A 26159-nucleotide genomic window follows, 5' to 3' on the forward strand; every position below is an offset into this window, starting at 1 on the left:
AAACATGGGGGCTTCCTTCTACAAACTAACTTTATCTTCATTGTTTGGAATTGAAGGTGTGCTAAGGGTGTGTCTATATTCCAGCCAGAGGGATTAAAGGTGCTAAGGGCTAAGCCACATTACAGCTGTGTAGTGGTTGGTCTGACGCTACTTGTATTCAAATGCTAAATTCTGTACCCCAAGATCTGGTTGCTCCAAGATGAGACGATCCTCACATATACTAGCTTTTGTTATATAAACCTTGCCTTCCAAGTTATCCGTTTATAAAGATACCTATAGCCTGTAGCTGGGCAGAAGAAAAATAGGGAGGGCTTTGGTTCCTGGGCTTGGGTCTGAGGCAGAAACCACAGGGGAAGAAGACAAGGAAGAAGAAGGAAAAAGGCACCATGGGGTGGGTGGATCCCGTGTGCACGGCCATGAGAGCCAGCCAGTTGGATGGAGTAGAAATAGCCCAGGCAGAACAAGGCAAGTGATATCTCAGGATTATTGGCAGGGAGGTGGACAAAATAGCTTAGACTGCTAACATCTGCACAGCTTTAGTGTTTTAAGACTCATTATAAATATAATAGGTTTATGTCTTTTATTTGGGAACTAAAGATCTAAGGTGGAGTAGAAACCCTCAAATATAATTTACCACAACACAACTAGAAACAGTTTTTCTTTTCAATAAATTACACAATCTCAGGGTTCACAGTGTGATCAAATATCCTGCAACAGGAAACAGCTTTCTTCATTTCTTTGTACATCTATTGTGCTCATTTAAAAGACAATAATATGTACTCTGTGGGAATATTGTAAGAAATAAGTGAGATAACATATAAAACAGGATGTAGTCTTGTTAAATAATAAATATTACCATCTCATCCACCCCTGATAAACCTGTATACTTTGATAACATTAGTCTACTTTTACCTCTTTATATAATTTGAGGTACAATGTCTTCAACCTACGAAAGATCTCACAATTGTTGAAAAACAAGGATACCAAGATTATGTGAGGTAAAACACACAGTGCTACTCATACATACTGAGAGGTCTTTGATCCACCCCAGAACTTGCTTACTGTCCTCTGGCCTGGGAAACAAATTAGATTTTAATATTAGCTTCAATAAGGTCAGAGATTAGTGGAGAGCCCACATCTGCCACAGTCCCCACTGGTTCAAAGTAGAAGCTCCAGCTTTGTGAATGGGACTGGCTGGCTTCTGAGGTTAACAAGCCCCCTGTGAAAACATAAAGGGTCCATATCCCCTCCATGGGAGCTTGCACATGTGAGTCAAGCAGAGAAAAAAAAGCTGAACTCAATCACATAATCCCACTGGCATTTCCCTGTGTCTTATTCTCCCTAATGCTTTTCATTTAGTTCTTTCACTTCTGTTAAGCCTTTCTCCCCTCAAAGGATTTTCCTCTTAAAATTTGCATTTGAATAATGGCTCTTTACTGGAGAGAAACTTTGGCCCAGACTTTGCCTTTCAGTAACACCTGAGTGGGTTAAAATCCTGCAGAGACAGGCCCACTTTGTGCAGGCTCAAGGAAGATACGTGGCCACTGTTGTGCAGCAAATGCTCTGTTACTGCAAGGAAGTGTCATCTTCACTCAAATGCAGGTCTCTCTCGCTCTCTTCTTTTATGTCTCTTCCTCGGTGCTCCCTTTCTCTCTCTTTTCTTTCTTTCTCTCTTTCCTTCTTTTTATTTTATTTTAAATTTAATTTTTGCATTCCATATTCTATTCCCCAGCCCCCCATCCATCCTCTGACTGCTCCACATCCCACACCTCCTCCCCACTCCACCCTACCTCCACGTGGATGCCCCCAACCCCCACCCCACCTGAACTCTAAACTCCTTGGGACCTCCAGTCTTTTGAGGGTTAGGTGCATCATCTCTGAATGAACACAGACCCGGCAGTCCTCTGCTGTAAGTGTACTGGGGGCCTCATATCAGCTGGTGTATGCTGCCTGTTTGGTGTTCAGTGTTTGAGAAATCTCAGGGGTCCAGATTGAGACTGCTGGTCCTCCAGCAGCTTCTTTCAGCCTTCCCTAATACAACAACAGGGGTCAGCTGCTTCTGTCCATTGGTTGGGTGCAAATATCTGCATCTGAATCTTTCAGCTGATTGTTGGGTCTTTTGGAGGGCAGTCATGATAGGTCTCTTTTTGTGAATGCTGAAGTGCCCAAGTGAGGATACCTCGGTCCCACTTGGAAGAGAGAAGAACAGCTGGGGAAATCACCATCCCGAACCTCAAGCTTTACTACAGAGCAATAGTGATAAAAACTGCATGGTATTGGTACAGAGACAGACTTGTTGATCAATGCAATAGAATTAAAGACCCAGAAATAAAACCACACACTTACAGTCACTTGATCTTTGACAAAGACACCAAAAATATACAATGGAACAAAGAAAGCATCTTCAATAAATGGTGCTGGTCTAACTGGCTGTCTGTGTGTAGAAGAATGAAAATAGACCCATATTTGTCACCTTGTACAAAGCTCAAGTCCAAGTGGATCAAGGACCTCAACATAAAACCAGATACACTGAATCTAATAGAAGAGAAAGTGGGAAAGAGCCTTGAACTCATTGGTACAGGGAGAAATTTCCTAAACAGAACTTCAATGGCTCATGCTCTAAGATCAACAATTAATAAATGGGACCTCATGAAACTGGAAAGCTTCTGTAAGGCAAAAAACATAGTCGATAAGACAAATTGGCAACCTACAGATTGGGAAAAAATCTTTACTAACCCCACATCCGATAGAGTGCTAATATCCAAAATATATAAAGAACTCAAGAAGTTAATCACCAAAAAAACCAAACAACCCAATCAAAAATGGGGTATAGAACTAAATAGAGAATTCACAACTGAGGAATCTCAAATGGCTGAGAAGCACCTAAAGAAATGTTCAAAGTCTTCAGTGATCAGAGAAATGCAAATCAAAACGACCCTGAGATTCCACCTTACACCAATCAGAATGGCTAAGATCAAAATAGCAGGTAACAACACATGCTGGAGAGGATGTGGAGAAAGAAGAACACTCCTCCATTGCTGGTGGGATTGCAAACTGGTACAACTAGTCTGGAAATTATTCTGGAGGTTCCTCAGAAAATTGGAAATAGATCTACCTAAAGATCCAGCTATACCACTCTTGGGAATATACCCAAAAGATGTTCCACCATGCCACAGGGGCACACACTCCACTATGTTCTTAGCGGCCTTATTTGTTATAGCCAGAAGCTGGAAACAACCTAGATGTTCCACAACAGAAGAATGGATACAGAAAATGTGGTTCATTTACACAATGGAATACTACTCAGCTATTAAGAACGAGAACACCCTGAGTTTTGCAGGAAAATGGATAGAACTAAAAAATATCATCCTGAGTAAGGTAACTCAGACCCAAAAGGAAATGCATGGTATGTACTCACTAATAAGTGGATATTAGCCAAAAAAAAAAAAAAAAAAAAAAAAACCAGTACAGAATACCCAAGATACAGTCCACAGAACTCAAAAAGCTCAACAAGCTGAAGTGCCCAAGTGAGGACGCCTCAGTCCCACTTGGGAGAGAGAAGAAAGCAATCACAAGTGGGAAGGGAGTGAGAGAAAGTAGAAGGGGGGGGGGGGCATTGGTTATCTGGTATTGGGTGAGGGAAAATGATTGAAGCCCTGAGGGCCAGCAGAAAAAAATGTAAACAGGCAACCTCAGAAAATAGGAAGTTGGGGGACCCCCCAGAATGCACCAGAGACCTGGGAGGTCAGAGACTCCCAGGACTAAAGGGGAGGGACCTTAGATGAAATGCCAGACAGTAGGGAGAGAGAACTTAGAGAGCTCACCTCCAGCAGGAAGACAGGGCATCAAGTGAGGGATAGGGTTCCCATCCCACTGTCATAACTCTGACCCATAATTGTTCCTGTCTGAAAGAATTACAGGGATGGAAATGGAGAGGAACCTGAGGAAAAGAAGGTCCAGTGACAGGCCCAAAGTGGGATCCAACTCAAGGGGAGGTCCCAAGGCCTGGCACTGTTACTGAGGCTATGGAGTGCTCACAAAAAGGGACCTATCATGACTGCCCTCCAAAAGTCCCTTTCTCTTCTTAAGTCTCTTCCTTTCTCCTCTTAGGTCTCTTCCTTGGTGCTCCCTTTCTTCCCTTTTGGGTTCATAAAAATTCCTGGAAGTGACACATACTCAGAACTGGCAATCCAAGTGCTTGATGATAGAGAAAATAAACAGGCATGAAGCCATCAAATAGATTTTGCTGCTTACAAGTTCTAGACAAGCCCACCCACCTTCTAGAGCTGCTTCTGAGTCCTTCCTTCTCTTCTGGGACCTCAGCAGAGAGTTTGACATGGGCCAGGCCAGGAACATGTGCGTGCATTTACTGAAGCAGTCCTTGGCTCCTATGTTTGGGTTTGGGCAGCTGGCTTGTTATTCCCATAGTAGCACAGTAGCACAGAACTGCACATCCTTTTCTGGGCTCTGCCACCTTGTGACTGTCATTTTCAGGTAAATTAAACCAAGACTAGGCCTTGGCACTTCTGTTTCTTCAAGGATGCAGGGTAGCCCACAGAAGGCAACTAAAGGAAACAGACAGGGGCCAGAAAAAGATGCTAAGGAGGGCAAGAGTGAGAATGTAACTGAACTTTCCAGGCAGTTGCTCTTGGAGGCTCTATTTCTCGAGCTGCCTCTGTGGTTTGCTTAGCAATGGAAAAATGGGAAGTGGCTTTCCTTTCTATAGAACAAGCCACAGGCTTTAGGGTTTCCTTGAGGTTACACTTAGACAAAGCTGCCGTACATCATTTCTGATGGTTTACTACAATGGATATTTTAGTAACTGTATTTATAATGTGTCCTCTAGTTCAGACAGTCTTGGTAAAATTCTATTTCCACAAAAAGGAAATAAAATAGGGTAAGGGTACCAGATGATTTATTTTCAAAATATAGCATCCCAAACTCATGAAAGCCTGAAATGGTACAGAGATTCTTGGTGGAAAAACAAGATGTCAAGATTTCTATTTTAAGGCGTGGACCATAGTAATGACAAAATGAGACACACAACATGGTGCCATTTCTGGAGAAGCGTTAAATAGGTGGGAGTGTAATGTGCTCTGTTCTTTACATTTCCTCCTCCACTCCACCTCAGAATTAGACTTGTGATTTTTCCCTATGGCCTGAACAATGACCAAGAATAGCAGCAGCATTAGTAATAGTCACAATTAACAGTACATGCCAGACATGAATTTTTATAGCTTGTTTGCCATTTACAATAATTCCATGAGACCAAAAAATTAGAATAATTTTTAAACCTGATTTCTCAGTGATTCATTTCAATCATAAAAGCATGCTACTACCAATACTTTATTTACTTATTTGTGTATTTGTTTATTTTTGAGATGTCACTAAGTTGTCTGTTATACTGGCCAGGTACTCAGTATGTAGCCCAGGCTGTCCTCAAACTCATGGCAATCCTCCTAACCTAGCCTCTATTATACTGAGACTATAGATGTATACCACCAAGCCTGGCTATATAGTCAAATTTTCCCTGAAATTTGCACATCCCTTAAAAAGCTACAGAAAGTATCACCACCACCAAATTCCAAGCCACCACGAAAGCACTACACTCAGAACCACGGATCGAGGCTTCTGTCCTTTTGTGTTCATGGCTTGGATCAAGACTGCAGTCTTCGCATTTCCTTCTTTATCAAAGAACTAGGTAAATAGTCTCTGAGCTCCTAAAAAATTGAAATTTCTGGATACCTTCATCAACTAATGACATCACAAATGACCGAAAAAACACAGAGTAACCAATCAAGAAAAATGGATGCCACAGCATTCATAAAGAAAACACGAGTGGATTCTCTACTTTGAAGAGATAACCTGAATGTTGAGCTGTACACAATGATTTAGTGCCAGCATGAGAGACTGTTATTGTCAAATGAAGCATTTTAAACATCTTTGATTTATGCAAAATAAAAACAAAAGATGAAGATTTTCTGAAGTGATTTCCCTAATCTATGCTCCGCCTACATCCCAGATCTCCTGTTATATGAAGCAGCCACCTTTGAAGGCAGACAAGCACATCACTGCATGTCCAGGACACCCTTTCCTTCCCTTCCCTTTCAGCTAAAACTATAAAGTGAAAGCTGAGCATGCTCAGAGATGCTTTTGTCTGCCATTCTCCAGGATCTTGAACTTAGCACATTCCAAAAATGTCTCTACAGTCCTTGCTTCTTAATCACAAGCTTAAACTGAGCATGATGCTATGTGCTCAGTTCTGCGTGAGCATGTACTTGTATAGGCTCCTGATGAAATCCCCGTGCTTCCCATTTAGAGAGAGAGTTGCTGTGTAAGTGATTCCTTTGCTTCCCTTGCCTGCAGCACACAATGACCTTCCATCTTTTATTTCATGGCGGTGCTCCTTTTGGCTTTGGGCTTACTAAGACTCAGACCCACTGTATTTAGTTACACACCCACTTCTCAGATGTGTTAATTTAACTCAGTGTTAAAACTGACACTCATCCTTCAGTTAGTCAACCCTCAAACCCTGGGGGAGACTTTAGCAGAGACCAGAACAACAATAACACCAAATCACCTACCTACCATCTTGAGTGATACAGAGTATGTGTTCTTCTGAGTCACCAACCTTAGTTAATGCAGTTTCCATGTCAGTAGATATTAGCAAGGATAACAATTCTTCAGTATGATTAGAGTCAGAACTTTCTTCTATGTCCATCTGAGTACGTTTTTAATAAGTTACACTTTCAGCAAGAACCCTGCTATGTCAGTTTTCCAATATCTCCTCTCGCTGCGCGTTGGTTAGTTCTTGTCAACTGAGGGAACCTTGGAGGAGGGAACCTCAGTTAGGGAAGCACCACCATAGATTAGTCTATGGGACTGTCTGTGGGCATTGTCTTAACTATTGATGTGAGAGGGCGCATTCCACTGCTGGTGGTGTTACTCTTAGACAGGTGGTCCTGGAAGGCATAAGAAAGGTAGTTGAGAAAGCCATGGAGAACAAGACAGTAAGCAGCATTCTCCATGGTCTCTGATCCAGTTCCTGCCTCTAGATTTCTGCCCTGGTTTTCCTAATGATGGACTCTGAGGTATAAGCCAAAGATACCCTTTCCTTCTCAAATGGGTTTTGGTCAGTGTTTTTACTATAGTAACAGGAAACTGAACTAGAATACCCTGGGTATATTTACTCACCCTTGTAACCTGGTTCTTCAATTCTCCACCAGGTGATACCTGGCTACCCTGGCCAGTCTTCAGCCACAGCCCATATTTCATTTAGACAGAATTCTTTTTGTACAAGGTTTTCATACAGGGGCTTTCTAATCCCAATCCTTACTATGAGCTCTGTTCTTGGCTATAAATTTCCACTCACAGCTATAGTCAGGGTTAAACTCAAGCCCTCTTTCTTACTACAAAATGCCTTTGTAGTAATTCCTGAACATATCTCAACAGACCTGCCCAACCTTAAAGACAGTCTTCCTTCCCATGCTTCACAAGTATTATATGAATAGATTTTCTTTCACACACACTTTAAGATCAATAAAGCCTAGTAACCCAAGCAGTAGTCTAAAGTCCTTCCTTTTCCACCTCTCAACCTCTCCTTTTGTATTTCTCTTATTCTCCAGCACTAGACTGGAGTTTGAAATGTTTTGATTTGAGATGTAGACAGCAGGGTGAAGGATGACAACTATCTGAATAGCCCTATTTCCCTTTTGAGGACGCTAATGACTAAAATGGACATTATATTAGTTAAGATTCTCCAGCTTTTCTCAGAATCTGTAAACCACAAAACCACATAATCTTTGCCTAAGTGTCAGCTACAGATGGTGAAACCAGCTGTGTGGTGGTTTGAATAAAAACGGCCCCCATAGGTCCATAGAGAGTGCACTATTAAGAGGTGTGCCCTTGTCAGAGTGGGTGTGGCATTGTCAGAGAAAGTGTGTCAATAAGGCCCAGGCTTGGAGGTTCAAGCCAGGTCTAGGGTGGCATTTACTTCCTGTTGCCTGCCAATCCAGATGTAGAACTCTAAGCTACCTCTCCAGCACCATGCCTGCCTGCATACCATGATAGTTCCAACCATGATGATAACGAACTAAACCTTTGAATTGTAAGGTAGCCCCAATTAAATGTTTTCCTTTATAAGAGTTGCAGTGTTCATGGAGTCTCTTCATAGCAGTGAAACCCTAAGACAAGCAGCTAAAAGTCACTGTGCAGCAGTACACCAATCACTTACATACACCACCACAAATACCTCCAGAATTATCAACCACACTAACTTAATTTCCGTTTCACATTCAAAACAATAAAGGACATTGGTGAAGAATTACATATTCCGAGGGCAGATAGAAGTTAAATTCAGATCTTTTGGAATGACAATCCCAAAACAGTTTTTCTTGAAAGAAAATTTTTTTCTCACTTTTCTAAAATATAGCAAAGACATTGCTTACATTTGAAAAGATTATAAGCTAACCATAAACCAAAAAAAGTTAGAGCCCTCTTTAATGCACTGCCTTGAACCCACAAGTTCCTCCTCTTCACTGTGTCAGCAGCAAAGCCTCTCCACAGAGGGTCAGGTTTGGATGTTGCCTTTCCCAGTCCCATGGTTCTGATGGGAGGTAGGGGCTGTTTTGAGAATCCAGTGGTACATTTCTAAGTTCAGCCCCTCCAGAAACCCAAATCCACCTTCCACACCCAACTCTGTAGCTCTGGTAAATATTTCTTCCAGAAACCTCAAACCCTTAAAATTTCCTCTTTTTTACAAAGAAACCTTTACTTAGATTATCACACAGAACAGTGGACCTAAGACTGGGAGACCATAGGGGAGAAAGATGTTCTGTTCGCTTAACCATTATGAAAATCAAAAGCAAACTAGAAGGGAACAAAACACTCAGTTTCATAGTTTTACAAAGTTCAGGCTGTAGAAGTATGAAGACCTGAGTTCAATTTGTAACACATAAAAAGAGCTGAGCACAGTAGCATTTGTGTGTAATCCTAGAGACAGAGGTTCTGGGGCTCAGTGGCCAGAGTCTATCCAAACAAGCTCTAGGTTCATTCAGAGACCCTAACTCATAAAGTAAGGTAAAGGGAAACTAGAAAAGATATTTGATGTCCACATCTGGCATCTATACATATGTGCATACATGTTCATGCATGGACGGACACACACACACACACACACACACACCAAGAAATGTGAACTGACTCGGAGAAGATCATGGTCCTTCCATGTCAAAAGTCAATTAAATTGGGCTTCATTAATTTAGTCAAAGGATTCTCTTCAGATTTCCTCTACAATTAGTTCAGTCGTCATTCCTGGTTTTTAATTCTTTCTACAAGGAATGATAAAAATTCAGTTTTGTCTTTCAGCCATAGTCCCACCACAGTACTTGGCAGGTGCCAGTTACTGTAGTGAGTGTTCCCACCTTCTTTTCATGTTAACCCTGCTATGACAGGACCAGGGTTTGTTCCTGCTAATAAAGCATAGACCCTTCACTTGGGCCTGCAGACAGCCAGTGGGTATCTTAAACAGGTGAAAGCCAGACATCTCTGCCCTCTTTCCAAATGGTAACTTTGCTTCCTCAAATGTTAGGAAGCTCGGTTATGAACATAGATAGATTAATTGCATATGGGGTGTCTCATAGATATAAAATCACAGTGCTTACCTCAAAAGGAATAATAAGAGACAACTAATTCTCAAAGACAATTATGAGTGACTGTGGCTAGGTCACATTTAGTTACCCCAAATAACATATTCCAATATGGTAACAGTTTGGTGAAGTTTTCATACTAACATAACAAAGAAAGTCATAAATCCAAGCATCTTTCAAGTACATTAGTAGAAAACATCAGGTAGGCAAATTACAGCAAAGTGGGGACATCTTTGCTATTGGCCTTGGATGCTGTCTGACAATATGCTTAGCCTTTGAGTTGTGGTGTGCACCAGTGGTCTGTTGGGACACTGCAAAAAGGACTTATCTAATAGTCGAAATAGATTTTAGGTAGAACACAGAGGTGAGTGATTAACTGTGATTTCGAAGACTAAACATAGCCCTAAATAATTTAGCCTTTGGACCTGTAACATTCAAGCTGTCCACAGTCACCAAAGCTTTTAGTCATCCAATCAGCCTTGTACAATGTACACAGATACAGCTTTCCATCCACCCCCAGGACTTTAGTTCACAATGTCTAAACAATGTTAATGCAAGGTTAATTAGCCCTAACTGTTGATGGCTTCCTCCTCCCTCTTCAGAAATGAAGAGTCATACATATCACAGTTAACTGGGACCCTGTTGTAAGTTCTGTATTGTTAACGGGCATTTATGGATGCTAATGGCATTATGCTTTTAGTCTTAGTCTGTATGTGAAAACAAACAAACCCCAAAACAAAACCACAGACTGGATAGTTTATGAAGAACAAAGATCTGTTTTGTTTTGTTTTTTCTTCATGGAGCCTGCAAAGACCAAGATCAGCACCAACACTGACATCTGATGATGTTCTTTGTGCTCTGGAGAGGTGAGCTCACCACAGTCTCTTTTACAGAATCATCAATAGCTGGGTGTAGTGGCTCATACCTGTAATCCCTGCACTCAGGAAACTGAGGCAGGAGGATTGCTGTGAGTCTGATAGCCTGAACCATGTTATAAAACCTGCCTAAGAAGCTCTAACAACAACAACTCCCCTAAACCTCCATTTTTTAATGCTTCTACAGCATAAGGCTCACCTAAATTTGGGTACTGGGACTCAAATACTAATTAATTAGTATAGTTTATCATTTTATAATTATCATTTTATGATTTGGTAGGTCTACTAAGATTTTCCATACATATGATTCCAAGTTCTGGAAGACCTTTTAATGAGCATCCCTCAAAAGCCAATATATTAAGGGTTGCTGAGGTCTAAGCTTTATGCTTTCCCTGTACAAAGGTGATTCAGAACATCCAAGTGGGAAACAGTGACAGGAGAGGAGGCTGGCTGACAAGGTCACTGAGCCATGAGATGTCAAACCAGTCAGCCTCTCAGAGATGAACAGTCAGCAGCAGAGTAGATTAGGGTACACAATGGAAAATATAGCTGATACCCAGGAGGAGAGAAGACAGAAAAGTCAACCATGGCTAGAAGGTAGTGCAGACAGAGTACTGACAAGACAGATTGAGGCAACCATGGTGGAGTCTGGGTTTGTTGTTGTCAGGGGTTTTGAGTTGGAGGGGTGTGGGTTGGGAGAAATGAGACAAGGTCTCAAGTAGCCTAGGCTAGTCTCAAGCTCACAATGTAGCCAAGGCTGGCCTTGAACTCCTGATTCTCCTGTCCCTGGCTCCTGAGTGCTAAGATTATAGGTAAGCACCACCATGTAGAGGCTATGTTTGTTTTTGTAACAGAAAAGAGTCATAAAGGGACTCTGTCCAAGAGACAACTGCTACTCCAGCAGCCCATCAGCATCGATGGGTGTTGACGCAGGCCCATGTTGAGGGTGATTAGAGGAGAGATGATGAGCACCAGAAATCAGACCAGGATTAGGTTGGAAATTCTACAACATGGGATTGAAGAGCAGATAAAATATTCATATGCTATTATCATAAGAACCAGTGAGACAAGAGTGAGGTAACATGTGGGTGTTAAATATCTTAATGAGTTTCAATCTTTTATGAATTGAAAATTAACTTGAAAAACACAATAGATTTTTACCGATGAGAGCATTAAAATTTCCAAAATATGAATCTTTGGAAGGTAGAGAGATGGCTTAGTAATTAAGAACATGCATATTACAGACACCACCACTGCAGATGACAGATCCATACCACATGAACAGCCTCAGACGAGAATGGAGTTGTGTACTAGTACAATGCCTTCCATTGACATCATGTGTTCTCTTCTGTGACCACGCATTCTTCTCTCTCATCACATACTCCCTGTTTCTCTTCATTTCCATCCATCCACACTAGTAACCCCCCAGGTATATTAAGGAATTTGTGCAATGAGATCACAGTTACACGCAAATATATACTACCTTTGCAGACAAACCCTAGCACTAAGGAAAAAAAAAACTCACTGCCAACTACACTGTAATATTTCTGAAGCTTACTAAGAAACTTGTGATGGATACAGTTAAGCTAGTGAGGAAAATACAATATTAGTGCTGTCTGGGCAAACCAGCAAAGTGTACCTTTGGTTACCATTTAGTGACTGTCTACCATGTATCCTAAGCTAATTCATGTGACCCTGAGCATGTTCCCACAAGATGGACACTATTAATATTTCTCTTTTGTAAGAGAAAATTGTGGCATTTATGGTCCAGTACTTTGTCCTAAGTTCTGACAAGAAGTAAAAAAATGAGAGGCAGAATACAAATCCAGCTTGTGCCTTTGCTACACACAGTCTGCTGCCCCTCCAATCACTGTCAGTAAAACTATCTCCAACTTCCTAAATTGCCTGAAGTTGGGATGCATCCCTCTGGAGAACAAACATCAGGTACACATGCTGAGTTGGATTCAAGCTTAGAGTACTAAGACATACCTGATCAATTTGGGAAATAAAGAGAAAGCCTACTACAACTTCATCATTATGAAGAGTGGCAAGTTACTCACTAACAATATTCAATTTGACAGGAAAAGTACCAGGAACAGAGCCAGGTCTTAGAAACATTACATGAAAGGAATAAATGTATTATCTAACATTTAAATAACAGCCAATGTTTGCTAAGCACACAGCAGAGGCCAGAAGCTGCTCCAAACACATCACTTTTTATCTACATTCATATAATTAGGAAGCAAGTATGACTAGGGAAACTGAGGCAAACCAATCAGCAGCAGAATCAGGATGTGAATCTGTGTACTGGCTCCTAGCCATACCTATCTTACTATCCTGAAGGGTCACCGTGTGCTTTCCATCCTGCCCCAGGAAAGCAGCCACGATAAAGGGCTACAGATCAGAGAAAGAGTCAGTATGAGCTGGGAAAGGAAAGGAGCTACAGAGGAGAGGTAATACCTGGCCTGAAGCTGGAGAGATACTGAGGACATGCGTGTGGAGGGGTCAACAGGAAGTGCCTGGACAACAGTTCAGGGCTGAGGATGAGCAGACAACAAATTCCCCAACAGCTGTCTCAAAACTGAGCCTAAAATCAGAATAAAGATACTAAGATGGAGGTTCAAGCCCTGAAAAGGTGATAGAAGTGGAATGCCTTACATGACTGATGTTGATTTTGGCTCCCCTTTTGTTCAGCTTCCTTTGAGGCAAAATGAACATGCCTGGAAGATTTTGTCTCCTAGTCCTGTCTTGTCCTTGCCTGGTGTCATGTGAGGACCATGTCCACTAAGAACATGCAGCAGGTTAGAGAAAAAAACTCATCCTCCACTTCTCCCACATACCCAATGTTCATGGTTCTCTAAGAGTTTCAACATGATCAACACCCAGTGTGATGGTTTGTATACGCTTGGCCCGGGAAGTGGCACTATTGGAGGTGTGGCCTTGTTGGAGTAGGTGTGTCACTGTGAGAGTGGGTTTTAATACCCTAGTCCTAATGCCTCAAAGTCAGTCTTCCACTAGCAGCTTCCAGATGAAGATATAGAAGAGCTCTGCCTGCACCATGCCTGCCTGGATGCTGCCATGCTCCTGCCTTGATAGTAATGGACTGAACCTCTGAACTTGTAAGCCAGTCTCAATTAAATATTGTCCTTATAATGTTGCCTTGATCATGGTGTCTGTTCACAGCAGTAAAACCCTAAGATACCCAGGCAATGACTGGCCACACTACTGGTGGAAGAGGTTACTGTTCCCATCAGTGTTTGTGATGTCTGTACAGATGAAGGTCAGGCTAGTCTATTTTGTCTGTCTTTCCCCTGCCCATTTTTACAGTTGACCTTGCTCTGGGGTCTATGCTATAGATCCAGTCTGCTTACATTTAGAGCAGAGAGAGAAGAAAGTCTCATCCAACCATTACCAAACCAACTTTTCCAATTGTGCCTTTAATTAGAGCTCCTCTAAGCCCTCCATACCTAACCCACCATACTTGACAGCAAACTCAAAGCCTCTTCCATGGCTTCATGTGTTGAGTTCACTAGTAAGCCAAGCAGAACATTAGGTAGCCTGGGTTTCCCTGAGCAAAACATGCCCTAGCTACATGGTAATCTACATGGTCTGCAGCCAACACAGATGTCTCGAGAAGCCCACACTACTTACAGAAAGTTATCAATGTAGAATAGGCCAACTTAATCCCACCCCTAATCAATGGGTAAATACTGTAAGGACTCGCTGTCTATTGAGGACTATCATTTCCAGCATTGTTGGAAGGGGAGAGAAACAAAAGAGTGTTTTCCTAGAAGCTAAACATTTATTCTATTTTCATGGTACTCTGTGAATTCACCATGGACACATAAGGGCATGCAATGAATAGACTGTGCACATGCAAGGATGCGGGCTGGGGAGGAGCTACTGAGGTACTGAGGTGGCCCATGCTAGTTCATCAATCTGTGTGCTCAGATGCCCACTGACTTTTGTGAGGAAGGGGAACCTTTTCCTAATGCACTCAAAATATGTTAAAGGACCTATGATGGACCTAAACATCATGTGGCACCCATGCCTCATGGTTGCAGCTTGCTCCTTTATGAAGAGATGCTTATATGTAGCAGAGGCCCTGGCCTCTTACTGGTTAATACTCCTGATGTAGTAATGACTTTTTACACAGAGACTTGTTTACTCTAGCTTTCATCCTCTTAGAACCAGCTTTCATTTGCTGAAGAGACTAGTATCACATGCCATCACTAAATTTCCAGTCACTGGGCCATGGGTAAAGTTACCAAACAAAGAATAGCACTGTTTTTTCCCCTCCTTCAGAGGTGTTTCCCTTACACATTCAGTTCAATGCCTTCCCTTTCTTTCTTTCCTTTGTTCTCATGAGAAACAATCTTTTTGTCTGGCTGTCCTAGACCTCACTTTTGTAAACCAGGCTAACCCTGAACTCGACCCACCTGACTCTGTCTTCTGGGTGCTAAAATTAAAGGCATGAGCCATCACACCCAGGCAGCCCAATGCTCTGTGTAGTGCCAATTACTGTGTCACTCTCAAGTTTTAACTTTCTAAACATTTAAATTGCTATGCTATCTTTATAAACACTGCTGATTGCAAGGTCTGATTTTTAACAAACTGTATCCTCCCTATACTAAATTGCATGAAACTAACTGTCTTCTGAATGTTATCCAGTGTAACGTTTCCATACACAGGAGGTTTTTATACATGGGGCTGGACTGTCCTCAAAGATGGTGACTATTCCGATCTGCCTAGCACTTGTCTTTCAGCACTAAACTGGAGAAGCCCTGGGAAACTTAGAAGGGAAAGTCATCCCTAAGGACATCATACACAGCTGGAACTGGGCAGTGCAATCACGTGCTAATGGCTAGGCCAAACCTTAATTTCCACAGAATTTAAAGAAAAAATTAGTTTGGTTTTGCTAAGATCTTCATAAGTTGTTCTTCCTTTTCTTCTTCCTCTTTCTCCTCTTCCTGCTCCCTGTAAGAGTTTAATAAAAAACAAAACAAAGCAAGTGCTTTTCTAGTGAGGTTAACCTATTCTGAACAGACGCAAACTAGAATTTTCTCACCTGTTCTTTGGGGCTGTCTGATAGGTCTTTGCACCTTACCTGATGAGCCAGTAAGGTATTTGCTATAAATGTTTTTTTTTTTTTTTGTTTAAGTAGCAAAAAGAAAGGGAGGGAAGAAACTTAAGACTTTAACAAGTACTGGGATGGCAGATTCTCCTCTACACAAGAAATACAATGGTCTGATCTAGTGCACTATAAAGCTGACTGGCTGATACTTCAAAACCCAAGTTTGAACCAAGCCTACATCCTTAATTACCAGAAGTCTGATGTCTAGATTTAAAAACACATGTATAAATGCTAAACATAATGATACCTAAACAATCCATCTTAGCTATAGACAACCCAAACCAAACATTATACAACACTGAGATTCCCAAACCTGAACTATGACACAGTTACCTGTGTATCAGTGAACAAAGGTGTCAGATACTCATTTTCATTTTGAAATACTGGCCATACTTAAAGTTCATGGAAGTTTTTCCCATAAGCTATTGTTGGGAACCCAAGGCCAAATGGACCAGTTTGTGTTTAGTCAATATGGTGCCACTATGGATATCTAGCATACATCAGCTAAAATATGACTGACAGTGTCCTGGGAACCCCAGGACATATTCAAGTAAACATTGAAGTAATCTGCCATATATTTTTTGGCAGAGAGCGAGCCACTTCTGTGTGGTCCTAATGTAGCTTTCTTTGTCATGATGTTTTGTCCAGGAATAAAAACTCTGACTAAGATACTAGGGTCTCCACCTCTGGGAAACCATGGGTAACAAAGGGCTGGGCTCCCTCCAAGCAGGAAGAAGAGGATTAATGACAGCTTCCAGGAATATAGATCATCCAGATCTACACTGCTGGATAATCTGATGCTCTCTCAAGTTCCTTCTTCCCTGACAGGTGTCACAGGCATCACACAGGAAGGGATGAACAGGGTACTAATATTTGTGTAAAAACCTTACCGTCTCTGCTGTCACTATAGTTCATGCCCCAAACTGTCTGCACAGAAGAGGGAAAAAGATTTGTTGAACCTTTTGGCCACTTAATAAGGGGCTGGCTGGCTGTAGCAGAGGTTCTAAACCTATGGATCATGACCCCCGGGAGCTATGTATCAGATATCTGTAATATCAGATATTTACAGTACGATTTATAACAATAACAAAGTTACAGTTATGAAGTAACAACAAAAATAATTTTATAGTTGGGGGGGTGCAGCATTAGGAAGGGTTGAGAGTCACTGAACTAGAGGGTGCCTGAAAGATGACACAAACTAAACACATTTATGAAATAGTACTAAGGGGCTGGTGAGATGGCTTAGAATGAAACAGGCCTCTAAACTTAGGGAACAGAGTTCAATTCCCAAACCCCATACACTAGCTAGAACAAACTCCTAGGAGTCATTCTAACTTACGCATACAGGCACGCACACGTACACACGCTCATGTACGCACGCACGCACGCACGCACACTTAAGCATGTACACGCAAACACGCACGCGCAAACACATACCCACTCATGCGCACGCGCACACTAAAGGACTAAATGTAATAACAATAGTATGAAATATGTCTTCAAGTGAGTTTTGTTGATCTTACAGACTGCACTTTCCCTGAAGGCAGGTAGCTCCTCATGTTTTTCATCCAGAGTCCAGGCAGAAAAGCCCCTTAACTCAGAGCCCGCTCCTCCGGCCTCCCTCCAACAGATGGCGCTAGGAAGTCCCGCCTACTGGAAAGGACCCGGATGGGTGGGGTTTCTCGGCTGCGCGCGCAGCTCGCCTCACTCCGCTTGTGCTCTGGGAAGGAGAAGGGCGTGTTTCCGCTTGCTCCTCCGCCATGGCTCGTGGTCCCAAGAAACACCTGAAGCGTGTGGCGGCCCCACGCCACTGGATGCTGGACAAACTGACCGGTGTGTTCGCGCCCCGTCCGTCTGCCGGCCCGCACCGCCTGCGGGAGTGCCTGCCGCTCGCCATCTTCCTGAGGAACAGGCTCAAGTACGCCCTGACCGGCGACGAGGTGAAGAAGATCTGCATGCAGCGGCTCATTAAGGTCGACGGCAAGGTCAGAACCGATGTGGCCTACCCAGCTGGCTTCATGGATGTCATCAGCATCGACAAGAGCGGCGAGAACTTCCGCCTCGTCTACGACACCAAGGGCCGCTTCGCGGTACACCGCATCACGCCCGAGGAGGCCAAGTACAAGCTGTGCAAGGTGAGGAAAGTCTTCGTGGGTACCAAGGGCATCCCGCACCTCGTCACGCACGACGCGCGTACCATCCGCTACCCTGACCCGCTCATCAAGGTCAACGACACCGTGCAGATCTCGCTAGACAGCGGAAAAATCACCGATGCCATCAAGTTTGATACCGGCAACCTGTGCATGGTAACCGGAGGCGCCAACCTGGGTCGCATCGGCGTCATCACCAACCGCGAGCGCCACCCCGGCTCCTTTGACGTGGTCCACGTGAAAGATGCCAACGGCAATGGCTTCGCTACCCGCCTCTCCAACATCTTCGTGATCGGGAAGGGCAACAAGCCGTGGATCTCCCTTCCCCGGGGAAAAGGAATCCGCCTCACCATTGCCGAAGAGAGAGACAAGAGGCTGGCGGCCAAGCAGAGCGGGTGAAGTGGACTCTGAGGGACATTGCGGGGAAGGGGCGTTTACGTTTGTTTATACTTAAAAGTTTTTTAAGCAGCATGTTGAATTAAAAAAGAAAGCAAGCTTCTTTCTGGTTGCATATGTTTCTTCCTGTGCCATGATGGGGGAACCACCCAGATGGGTGTTCACCTCATTTTGAAAAAGAAATTGGTACGTTAAGGGCTTAGTTAACCTTGCCAATAACTGAACCAGTGAAACTTCATTATTTCTGTAATTTGCCAGGGTTGGGATTCAATACCTACAGGTCAATGAAATTAGTAGAAACTTAAGACTTAAAAGTCAGCCTCTCCCCTTCTTAGAGAAGAGGAACCCGGGTAGGGGAAGCAGAGAGGAGAGGGGTACTGGGATGTAATGTAAATAATTTAAAAATAAATAAAAGCCTCTTTAACATCCAGATCTTAACAGAGAACCCCAAATTTTATGAGGTATAAAAAATGGGACTGCTGTTCTAACTCCCAGAAAAGTAGAGAAAATGCTGAAATGTCACATCTAATTTAGGAACCTGTAGTTCATTGCCAGGGTATTTCTTTAAAACGAAACGTAACTATAATTTTCTCTTTTAGAAGAAGCAGATTCAACACAACAAAACACTAAAGCAAGACTTGTAAAGGAACTAAATATGAAAAAGTTCAGTTGCTTTAATAGTAGTAACTTATAAGCAAAGTAAAAATAATTTTTTGTTTTGTTTTTTCAAGACATGGCTTCTTGGTGTATCCCTGCCCATCTTGGAACTTGCTCTGCAGACTAGGCTGGCCTTGAACTCACAAGAGATCATACTGCCTCTGCCTCTCAAGTGCTGGGATTATAAGTGTGTGCTGCCACCACCTGGCAAATTTATTGGCATTTTAATGTCAGTGAGCCAGAAAAGTTAAATAATATCTTAACAGTTTTGCCCTTTTGCTGGCTAAAAGACAACTTCCATAACAGTTTTACTAGTATTGATTAGTGAAAACACCTGAATTTCAGATGTTTGTGGACTCCCAGTTAAAGGAAGGTAAGGGTTTTTTGTTGTTTTTCTTATATTTTAGAGGACTTTTAGTGAATACTGTATACAACCAAGAGTACAAGTTTTTAAAGATTTATGGGGGACCTGAACATGTGAATGGAGCTGCCCACAGAGGCCAGAGGTTGATAGATCCTTCAGAAGCTGGGGTTATAAGCAATTGTGAGCTACCTAATCTGTGAGTAGAACAAACTTGTGACCACTGCAAAGAGAGGTGTGTTAACCACTGTGCCATCTTTAGACCGAAAGATAAGGATTTTATTTACAGAAAGATGGATTTACCTTTTTCTAAATGAGAGTTCCCTAATTTGCTAATGTTAAAACATACCCAAACCAAGGTCATTAGTAAATGCTCCAGGATACACTGATGAGCTTTGGTGTAGGACGATGAGGTCTGGTTTTAGGGCTGCAGGTGCAGCTTGGTGGTAGAGTGCCTAGCACACACAACATGAGTGGGCTTTGGTTTACCAGCATGTATGTGCAACACATGTATGCCAGAAGAGGATTCCTTGGAACTGGAGCTACAGATGGAAATGAACCTGGATCCTCTGCAAGAACCACAAGTGCTCTTAAACTGAGCAGTTTCTCCAACTCAGGGGAAGGCTTGTGTCAAGCCTCACAAGTGGAAATCAGAGGACAACCTGGGAATCAGTCCCCTGTGTCCACTATCTGGGTACTGGGAATCAAACTCAGTCATTAGTCTTTATCTGCAAATCCACTTTCCAGCCTTACCTAGATGGTTTCAATTTCTAGCACCATGGAAAAAGGCAGGCAGACCTGGATTTAAATACTGGCTGCTTCCACGTAGGTTTGAACTGCAGGTTGTAGCAAGAATGGGAACAAAACATAGGAAGCATGCACACACAGTTGGTTAGCACAGTATTCTAAAAATCACTACAAATGATTGTAGTGAATACATGGCATTTTTTTCTACCTCAATTGTAACAGAAGGGGATGTTTTAGACATGCTATTCTGGGTTCAACAAAACTTTAAAAAAAAAAAAAAAGCTGGGCAGTGGTGGCACACGCCTTTAATCCCAGCACTTGGGAGGCAGAGGCAGGAGGATTTCTGAGTTCAAGGCCAGCCTGGTCTACAGAGTGAGTTCCAGGACAGCCAGCGCTACACAGAGAAACCCTGTCTCAAAAAAAAAAAAAAAAATTGAGACACTGTCTCCCCAGCTCAGGAGGGTCTTAAGTTTCCTGTATAACCATGGATAATTTTGAACTGATTCTCCTGTCTGCTCGGATTACAGGTTTATGTCCACCAGACCAGGTTTGGGAGGTGCTGAGGAAAGAAACCAAGGCTTCCTGAACACTAGGCAAGCATCACTAGCTCATAACTGGCTTTAAGCCCTAGAACACCTTCAGGTTTCATTTAAGTTAAGTTAGAGAAAAATAAATCAAGTTTTTCTTGTTTAAAACAGCACCCAAACCTAAGTCCCAAGGGTATTCTTTATTTTTACTCAAATAACAAACATGAACTATGCAGCCCTGGGCTCTAAACGGTTTGGAGATAGTGTCTGGACCAGGCTAGTCTCAGAGATCCACCTGCCTCTGCCTCCCCAGTGCTAGGAAAAAGAAGTGAACCACTGTATTTGTTTTTTTTTTACCATTGAAAAATCTATTTTTTTACCAGTTAACTATTCAAATCATAATATATACACGTTTTTTAAAAATTATCTACTTGGGTTTTTTTTTTTTTTTTTTTTGGGTTTTTTAAAACAAGTCCTTCTCTGAGGAGTTAAGGCTGTCCTGGTCTTTTGTAGATGTGGGAAAAATGCCAACAAAAAACATGCCTGCCTCTGCCTCCCGAGTGCTGTAATGAAAATGGTCTGCCACCACGTTTGGCGACACAGGGTTTCTCTGTGTAACCCTGGCTGTGCTGGAACTCACTCTGTAGACCAGGCTGGCCTCGAACTCGGAAATCCTCCTGTCTCTGCCTCCCGTGTGCTGGGATTAAAGGTGTGTGCTGCCACTGTCCGGCGCTGTTTTCTAACTTTAAATTTTTTATAAAGTACACAGAGCAGCATGCTGAGAGTCTCAGGTTTAGTTGCCCCCCCCCCCCCCCCCCCCCCCCCCCCCGAGCGTGAGCAACCATGTGCGCATGCGTGTGGAAACAACCACTCTCTTCTTTGAAGCAGGACCTCTCAATCAAACTCAGAGCTCATTGATCTGGCCAGTCTTTCCTGTCCTCTTGCTCTGAGGATCGGGTCTCAGCCTCCAAGGCTGAAATTACAGGCAACTGTCAAGCACACCCAGCATTCATTTGGGATCTGAACTCCTGTCCTTACTCTTTCACAGGAAGCGCTTAGACCACTCTGCTACTTTCTGGACCAGATGCTGGTGCGTTTGTTTTTAATGTTTCCCCAAACATCCAGGCCTTTAGAATGCCAAGTCAGGATGTTTGCAGGGACATTACCCTCCGGAATTGCTGAGTGATTGCGGGGATCCCACGCTCTTAAAGCTATTCTCATCCAGGGCTGTGAGGGGGATTAAGCTGCATGAATGCTCACGGCTCAACTGCACTGTTGTCTGGAACATAAATTACGGGGTAGAACACTGCATAGTTAACTAAGCCCTTTATTTGAGCACATCTGCACCCCCAGTATCATACTCACACCTGTTTCTGCTGCCCCTAATTGGTATCCAGTCTGTGATGTGCATGAAACCCTAAGTGGCATTTGAAGCCAAGCCCTTTGGGCATAAGTATCATTGTAAAAAAACAACAAATAAAACAAAACCAAAAAACTCTCCCTATTCACTGCGGAGACTCTTAGAATATTTTTGTAATACCTAGTGGAAGAGGAGGGGGACTCGCTAGTAAATTCAGGGGAATGTAATGGACTCGCAGGACCGAGTGAGTGCCACAAGGCCAACATTCTGCGCTTTAAACATATGGCTTTTCTTATGAGATGAGATGGGAGGAAAACATGTAATTCGAGTCTCAAAATAGCCTAAGCCAAGCACCAGGCATTGTATGAGATACGAATCTCTATTTATTTATAAGCCCAATTACTAAGGCATATTGCTTCGGCATCTTATATATGAAGTGTGACAATAAAGAAATGAGATCAGGCTCTTTTGTTGTTTGGCTCATAAACTGGCACTGATGGAATTTTCAAAATAAGAGTTTCTAAACAATATTAAGGAACTAAGGATGAGTGGAGCAAGTTTATAGCCAAGACCACTGCCAAAGATAAGAGTCCTCTTACTGTGTAGCTCTGATTTCTGTACTGAAACCAGTCATAGTCCTTGATCTACATAGCTCACATATAATGTCAACTTGTTAATAAACTCCAATGGTGAAGAACATATATATCCCCCCTCTTTTTTTTTTCAGTTTTGTAAATCCTGAGAGCCATAAGCCAGTGGTTCAGTCTTTGGTATTACAATAGGAAACTCCTTCAAATATACATGTTATCTGACTGTGCCAGAGGTAGGGAAAATGCCATCCTTTGAGACTAGGATTAAACAACTGTGGCTGGAGAATGGGTTCTGTAGTGATTTATGGTCTCCCATGGAGATCAGTTCCCAGCACCTGTTTAGTGCTGTCATAACTGCCTCTAATTCCATTCCTCTTCTAGCCTAAGATGGTCTAAGATCAGTGCTTATTGTTTCTCTCTCCTTCTTCCCTCCCTCCTTCCTCCTCCCTCCATTTCTCTTTCTCTTCCTGACTTTTTCTTCCCCTTCATTGTTTTTGTGATACTAAGGGTAGGATATGCTAGGCAACCATTCTACCAATGAGCTTTATCTCCAGCCCTACTTTTGCATTTAAAAAAAAAAAATCTTATTTGACAGTTGTCTAAAGTATGTACACACACACACACACACACACACACACACACACACACTGTACTCAACCCCCAATCCCTTCTCTCCCCAGCTCTCTTTTATACTTTGTATTTTGAGACAGGGTTTTACTAGGTTGTTCAGGATGGCCTTGAACACACTAGTCAACCAGGCTAGTCTTGAATTTTTGATCCTCCTTAGCCTCCTGAGATACTGGGATTACACAGGCCTGTATCTATTCTATAAATAGAAGTCTATTTCTATTCACCCCAGATAGAGAGGGCCAAACAGGCGGAACGAAGAATCCTAAGTGTAAGTAGAAGAACCAGTGAGTCTGGGGCTGACTTAGAGAAGGAGTATGGGCGGGGCCACAGGAGCATGGGCAACTATACCATCAACGTGTCTCCATATGCAGAATTCTCAGCTGCTTACACATCCTGGGAAGGAGCCCAGGTGCCAGGTATTGTCCTCTTTCCCTTCTGGAGGGAGTGTTAATGAGCCCAGTGTAGCCAGAGTCTGCCTGCGGGCTAAGTGGGGTTCTGCAACACAGACCTCATTAGCCTCAGTTGGAAGAACTGTCCATCCCAAGCAAGCACTGTGAGGTGAGCGGGTGAGCTGCCACATGATGTCATTACTTTGGACACAGAGCTTCCAAACTGACCACTGTCACTGTCTCACCAGTGTGTCAGTGGAAATGTGAGCTGGCTTTCAAAGCACCGCATGTATTCTTTTTAGTAAGGTGTCTTCCTCCTGCCGGCCCACACCATACACTTTATTCTCATTTCTTTCAGTGCCTTCATTATTTCACTTTTCTTCTCAACTCTTCCTACCACCTCACCCCTTCTCTTATAGTATGCTATATGCTGTTCTTGGTTACGGGAAAAAATAATTAAACAATGTATGAGTATACACACACATACGTGAGTCAAGGAGTGATAGTAAGCTAACAATATAAGTCTATCTGGACTGCTTAACAGGACCCAGTCGGTTCTGTCAGTCATTAGTGGAAGCGAGACACTACTTGGCATCCACTAGGATGTCTGGAACAAATAAATAAGTAAATAAGTAAATAAATGACCACAGGAGTACCGTGGAAGATGGAAGTGAGTGAACTTTATATGTTGGGATATGTTAACTGCTATAGCCAGCTTGGAAGAATTTGGGGGCGGAGGAAGACCTCAGTATATAATTCAGTTCTTTATCTCCTAGGTACTTGGCCATCCTTCTAAAAAAGTAAAAGTTAAGACTGTTTATTCTGGAATGGATAGAGCAGTGTTATCCATGACACTACCGTTGTCTAGTTTCTGAACAGGGGTGAGTATAATTTACTGGGAAAAAAAAGTATTGATTGTACTTTGTACAAACCTCCAAAATACTAAACTGCATTAAAGAAAGCTGATACAGAAGATCAAGTCCCTTCTCATTCAGTTTCTGTGAAGCATCTAGAAAAAGCAAATTCCCAAAGACAAGCAGATGCTGGTTACCGGAAGTAAGAGCGATTGCTCATATTGAGCTAGTTCTGTTGGTGGTGGAGTGTTCAGAGTCTGGATTGTAGAAGAGTTCTCAGAGCTCTATGGATCCATTAACAACATTACCTTGTATATTTAAGATGAATGGATACTTTATTAGTCTCATTTTGTGTGGGAGTGTTGTGTACTAGGACCTGTTCACCAGTTAGCTTCCATTGTAAAATTAGAGGAATATTTTCATGTAAAAATTCAGACAGCCTGGGCTAAAACTAGATTATTAAAATGCCCAGGTAGATTCATAGCATTTGGGATGTCCTAGTTCTGCTCTCTTGGCATTTGTAGAAAAGACATATATTCTTGAGATATATCCTTCATACAGTATTCTTCAGCTTTTTACAAATATTAATAGGCATGTCAAGAGTAGCTTGTTTTACATGTTTTCCCTCTAAAGCAAACACTTGTGACTTATGTAACTGGCATTGTTATGATAAACACTGGCCTTACAATCTTTGCTAACAGACCACACAGGACGGCAGTGGTCAACCTCACATCTACACACTCCCTCTGGGTAAACTGCATTCACCATGCATGCTCTCAGTAACCAGCTTGCAACTAACACACATTTATTTTTTTTGGAGAGTCATTGCTAGGCCCTGTGTGCATTAAGTTCTGTGGCTGTTGCAACAAATGATCACAAGCATAATAGCTTAAAGCTACTCCAGTTTGTTTTTCTTAATTTCCAGAGGTAAGCTGTTACTAGGGCTCTGTTCCTTCCTAAAGTCTAGGCAAGCCATCCTTCCCCCCTCCCAGTTCCTCCCAGATCCTGGTGACGCTGGCACAGTCTTCTGCCTGCAGCAGTCACTCCAGCCTCTGCCTCCATCTGTGCGCTGACTTCTCTCTGCATCTGTTTTCCTAGGCTACAGGACAATCCTGAGGAGCAGTAAGTACCTTAGGTAGCCCAGGACATTCTCATAGGTCCTTAGATTTGCACAAGGATGGATATGCAGAGAGCTGACCCTTAATCTACTACACTATATAAACAAAATCCATTTAAAAAATATTTCAAAGTGGTTAACAAGACGCATATATAATTGGTCTGGAGGTGTGGCTCAGAGGTACAGTTTCTGCTTAGCCTTTGTTTGCTGGATCTCAGGCGCCAAAATAAAAATAAATTAAGTTAAAATGATAAAGCAGTGTTTCTGCCTTGCTGATTTATCTCTGACTGGGAAATAGCTTTCTTTTTTGAAACCTAAGCCTTCAACCTGAATTATGTAGGAAGGTTTTGTGATGGATTTGAGTATGGCCCATTGAGAAAATAGGAAGCAACCTCTTCCATGACTGAAATAAACAACTTACTGAGGCATGAGGGGGTGCGCTTCCTCCTGTGCTGTCTGCCTTTCCCCATCTCTGTGACTGATGGCAGTTATTTTCCACAACTCCTGTTTCTCTCCAGTGGTGTTTTTCCAAAGGAGGTGTGTTTGCATATACCTCAGGCTGGAGTAAAGCACTGTAATGAACTGTGACAGTATGAAGTCAGCCCTTCTTTATCACAGCCTTCAGTACTAAAGCATTATCATCTCTGTCATGCTGCAGTGTATCAGGGGAAAAGACAGAAGGGACCACACAGAGCTTGCTCTGAGCCACCACAGAGTATGGGAAA

General features: G+C 42.6%; 1 protein-coding gene and 1 pseudogene across 8 annotated transcripts in view; one reads left to right on the forward strand and one right to left on the reverse strand.

The window, feature by feature from the left end:
* Tmtc1 (transmembrane and tetratricopeptide repeat containing 1) overlaps nt 1–26159 on the reverse strand; it is a 212341-nt gene that overhangs the window by 104864 nt on the left and 81318 nt on the right. The window contains exon 1 of one of the 7 annotated variants that reach the window (XM_006507072.4): nt 17180–17282. The exons of the other annotated variants lie outside the window; for them this stretch is intronic. The gene's annotated coding sequence lies outside the window, so the exon portion shown is untranslated. Of the gene's footprint in view, nt 1–17179; nt 17283–26159 lie in introns of those variants that run through there. 7 annotated transcript variants of the gene reach the window in all.
* Rps4l (ribosomal protein S4-like) lies at nt 17363–18303 on the forward strand (annotated as a pseudogene). The gene has a single exon (NR_003634.2). The product of NR_003634.2 is annotated as a ribosomal protein S4-like (transcript).

The sequence above is a fragment of the Mus musculus genome, chromosome 6 (genome assembly GCF_000001635.26).
Source record: "Mus musculus strain C57BL/6J chromosome 6, GRCm38.p6 C57BL/6J".
In the NCBI taxonomy this organism is placed as follows: domain Eukaryota; kingdom Metazoa; phylum Chordata; class Mammalia; order Rodentia; family Muridae; genus Mus; species Mus musculus.